At 47.8% G+C, this 5,000-nt stretch overlaps 1 protein-coding gene across 1 annotated transcript in view; it reads right to left on the reverse strand.

Annotated features, from left to right (window-relative positions):
• Positions 1–5,000, reverse strand: part of magi1b (membrane associated guanylate kinase, WW and PDZ domain containing 1b) — a gene marked incomplete at both ends in the record, with an annotated part of 154,426 nt that overhangs the window by 148,294 nt on the left and 1,132 nt on the right.

The following is a 5,000-nucleotide window of genomic DNA, read 5'->3' on the forward strand; positions in this document are numbered from 1 at the left end:
CACACGCACACACCCCTCCCATAGTGAGAACTGTGTGTCAGTCAATTAAGTTGTCACTACAATGTCACGACACACTGTCATCCATACTGTAACTCACAGGAATTATTTCCATGAGTAAACATCGGGGAGAGAGAGGGGCCTCGCACCCTTGGGCCAAGTAAACAGGCTTTAGGACGGTTCACTAAGGAAACTATAAACTGCCCCTCTTTGAGATCCACACACACACACACATACTCAGATAACAAAGAATGAGGAAGGGATAAATAAGAGAATGGGTGAAGAGAGAAGAAAGGATGAAGGGATGAGAGAGGCATGCCAGAGAGTTGCTTTGGTGACTGGTCTGTCTGTCTGTCTGTCTCTCGACCCCCCCTCTGTCTGTTCCCAGACCGAACACAAGACCTCAGAGTGGTGTGCAGTCTGCTCACTACGGCGGAAAACATACTCACGTCTAAATCCTCTTAATCAGGACGGGCCTTTCCTCAAATCCCCAAGGAACCCCCCCTGAGTGTGTGTGTGTGTGTGTGTGTGTGTGTGTGTGTGTGTGTGTGTGTGTGTGTGTGTGTGCACGTGTGCAGAATCGCTTTTATTACATCTCTTACTGTACAAAAGAGTAGCATTTTTCAAATTCTTCTTCCTCTTAAAATAAGCAGCATAAGTGAGCAAAAAAGTAGTCCCACAACGACAAGGAAATAAAGTGGCCTTTTGGTGGTAATTGGTGTAAGTGGTGATCTCACAGTGTCTTCAATAGTGCTTAAAGAAATGCTGTGCAGAGCCCGGTCAGAGCTGTGCATGCGTGCGTGATCTGGCCGTATGAAACCCAGGCAGCAGAAGAGAGGGCCTGTGTTAATGAGATTTGCGTAATCGGACCTCAGGGCGCTGGCCTGACTGTAATCAAAAGGTAAAGAGAGAGAGAGAAAAGAAATCAAGAAAAACAATAACTCGACAATAATCCCCAGACAACTAAGCATGACACACGGATTTTCCTGAACACAAGCAAGCAATCAAGCACGAATCCTACCCGATGATTAGTTTAATGACACGATTACATTTCAATTCCAAATGTCAAAGCTACGTTTTCATTTACTCAGGCGAGACCAGAGCCAAATATGTTTACCGACCGAGGAAGAGGAATTTCTCCACTTTACTTGGAACTGACCAGACAGAGCCCAGAATCTCACTGATTCCCATGTCAACAAGACACCCACCCTCTTCCAAAACCCTCCCCGTGTTAGCACCTCAGCTCGCATCACTCCAATTCCTAGTAGCTCCGTTTCTGTGGAGGAGGAGGAGGAGGAGGAGGAGGAGGAGGGAGAATGAGAGTAAACAACAACAGCAGAACTGACAGAGGGCTCGACCACGTCAGACCGACGTCACCCACAGACCCCCCCCCACACACACACACACACACACACACACACACACACACACCCCCTCCCCCCGCCGTTCATCTCCAGGCATGCATATGATCACATCCCTGCTTCACATCACGAGCAGAGCACAAGGTTTCAAAGCTCCAACAAACCATGTGGTAGCTCTTCTACGGTCAAACAGTCGTCTGACGCGTTCTTTAAACCTTTCTTAGATGTACGTGGGGGGGGGACGCGCATGTGGGGGGTGTGGGTGTCCATCATTTAAATACCAGCACGTTGCTTGTCCGCGTCCTCTCAAAGGCTCATGTCATCCGAGGAGAAGCGTACCAGGCTCGTAACACGGAGAGACACAGCGGTGGGATTATGCTAATGAGACAGCTGGATTGACAGTGTGGGAATGAAGCGGAGGGCCTCGAACGGTAGATTTGTCACGTCATCCTCAGATTTGTAAAGGGCTGAAGGAAACTGAAGAGATAGAGAGATCGAGAGACAACAGAGATTTTAGATTTTAAGCTCAGAGACGTGACGTCCCCTCCCCTCCCCCTCCCCCCTCGCCCGCCCCCGATTTCCGCCACTCAAGGAGACTTCGTCATCTGAAAGGACGGAAAGGAAATGAAAAGGGGGGATGAGGGGACGTGATGTCACATCAGTGTTTTCAGGGTTGATTGAGAGCGAGACTGGATGTGACTCTGGAGGGTACAGCACACTGCGTTCTAGTCAGGCACGCAGGGCGCCGGAGCCAGAGCCCTGAGCACAGCTGGGCCCCCGTTCGCTGTTTACCCACTTCCTTGGTAACCTCCAGCCCTGGACCAATGACAACAATCGCCATAGAAACCCTAAATATAGGCCTGAGTCGACAATGTTATGCATATAAAAAAAAATAACACTCATACACTACTACACTCGTAATGAACCCAGAGCACACATTATCACAAATTAGCACACATGAAACACTTCAAACAAGTGCAACCTTACAGAGAAATGGGTTTTGGAATGCACCCCCGCGGACTTTCTCAAGTGTTCTTCAAAAGGCGTAGTAGTGGTACCTAGGGAAGCTCATCCCCCCCCTTGGCTAAAAGCAAGTGGTTCCCATTGCCATCCATTACATTTCTGAGGGGGCAATTATGCTGCTTTTCTCTCTGCTTGACAGAGTAACTACTAGCCTCCAAGTGGGACCAGGGTCCTATTCACTCTCCACACAAGAGGCTGTGTCCTCAGAGAAAGATGGTCCTGCGAGCGACAAGAGTGAGAGTGTGTTCCTCTTTAGAGGAAGTAAAGGGTCGGACCCCGTGTTCTTTAGACAACAGCATTTCACGGGCAATTCCCTTACTGGATCCCTGTAGAGTGAATTCAAACACAGAGCCCCCACACACCACCGCACACACTTAAACAAACTGCGAACACACAGTGCAGACACACACCACACACAAACATACTGCTCGTACTGTACACACACACACACACACACACACACACACATAATAGGCTAACAAACGTTAGCTGGGGAAGTAGAGGTCGGTCCACTGCTGTCAGATAATACAAAGATGGTGGGGGGGGGGGTGTTTCAGTGTTTAAGTTCACACACAGAGGAAGAGGAAATAAATGCTTCCACATGCAAAGAGAGAGAGGGACATTCCCCACCTACCACCTACCGTTAATACCCCGCTATAAATCTGAACCAGAGGAACCAGCTCGCTACTCACACACAACATATTGAAAAAGAGAACATTTCTGCCCTCAGAATTTACAACGTGAGTTCAAATCCGCTGAGTGTGCATCGTTCATCATGAAAGCCACACATCATGTTGGCGAGCTGAAAAAGCTCAACTCTGCAAAGGAACGAGTTTGGCTCGCGGTCACTTAGCAGGCTAGGTCTGTGTGTTTGAGTCTGGGTCACGGATCGAATGATTGAGACACTAAAAAAGCACTGCCGTGAGTAACCCTTGACCCCTAACCCTTCATGCTGTGTTCCATGCCTCTGTCCTTCCCCAAGGTGCAGCCCATGTTGATCCCAGTGCAAACAGGGACCTGGGACACAACAAACCACACACACTCACAGACACACACACACACACACGACTCAGAGCCCTGGGCGCCCTGGCACACTAATCCCCTCTCATTAAGATAGTGTGTTGTGTGTGTGTGTGTGTGTGTGTGTGTGTGTGTGTGTTGTGTGTGTTGCGTGCAAGACAGTGTCCACTGTGTGTATAAGGTTAGGGTTATCTGATATAACAATTTTGGTTTCAGCTGTTTCAGAGGGTTCAGTAGCCTACGATAGGTAAATCACGTTACAGTCATGTGTACAGTATGCCAATCAGAAAGAGGTCTGTTTCTCTCTCTCTCTCTCTCAAGCAGGGAGGGCGTGTGGGAATGCCTCGTCACAACGTCACACAATTACATAATCCAGTTAATGATTTACCCAGAGCCACAGACTGACTGTGTCAATGTAAGCCACGGAGGCCACACAATGGCAGGCATACAGTAGCGTGTGTGTGTGTGTGTCTTTTTCTCAGGATATCCCCCTCACTGTGTGTGTGTGTGTGTGTGTGTATGTGTGTGTGTAGGTGTGTGTGTGTGGGTGGGTGGGTGAGTCAGTGTGTGTGTGTGGGTGTGTGTGTGCGTGTGTGTGTGTGTGTGTGTGTGTGTGTGTGTGTGTGAAATAACTCTGTACTTACTCAGCTACACCCAAAATGAAACCCTGAACAAGCATCACTACATCAAACAAACAGTGGTCATCACAGTAGTAAATGATTCTCTTCTTTTTGTCATATGAGAACAACGTCCAAATACATCTCGCCAGTACATCTGACATTCACAACTGATAGACACCCAATTATATGTAATATAGTCCAACCATCATCATCCTACTGCTGTGTGAAAATGACGTGCGCTTTGGGGAAAGAAAAAATACTGATGGGGCCCTTGTTGCCAAACACATTTTCCCAATTAAAGTTCATTAGGGAGAACAATTCCCAGACAGCATGAATAATTAAAAACTGAAACGGAATCTGGTCATGTGATTGTATCGTAGTACCCGCCCCCCCCTCCCCCCAGACACGATCTGGAAATGGACCCAGTGGCGCAAGCTGATTAGTGTTTCCTGATATTGTCTGAAGTCATTTGTGATCTTAGGCAGGCGCAGAGGGAAGTAAGCTAGTAGTAACCTTAGTAACCTGAGCCATGTGAAAGTGTATGGACCCTGGGTTGATGTGTGATGTGGGGGTGGTGGAACACTTATAGATGTCCAGAGTCGATTTCATTGACAATCTCTTAGAACTGCCATTGTAGTGTATCATGTTACGGTACATGTGGGAAAACTAGGGTTAGGGTTAGGTGCTAGGGTTAGGGTTAGGGTTAGGGTTAGGATTACGGTTAGGGTTAGACATGCCAGCATGTACCAAGTCACCCTAGCACCCAACCCTAACCCTAGTTTTCCCACATGTACCGTATTCCCACATGTACCGTAACATACATACTGTACATAATCGACCAAAGAGGTCCACTCCATAGCATAGGCCTACTGTAGCTGCCAAACAGTCTTCTCTACTGGCTCATACAGAAGAAACTGAGTCTTGATTAAGGCCAAATCAATAAACATGAGCAACAAAACATGGGATGTAAACAATGCTA

The sequence above is a fragment of the Nansenia antarctica genome (genome assembly GCF_963989245.1).
Source record: "Nansenia antarctica genome assembly, chromosome: 15".
Classification (NCBI taxonomy): Eukaryota; Metazoa; Chordata; class Actinopteri; order Argentiniformes; family Microstomatidae; genus Nansenia; species Nansenia antarctica.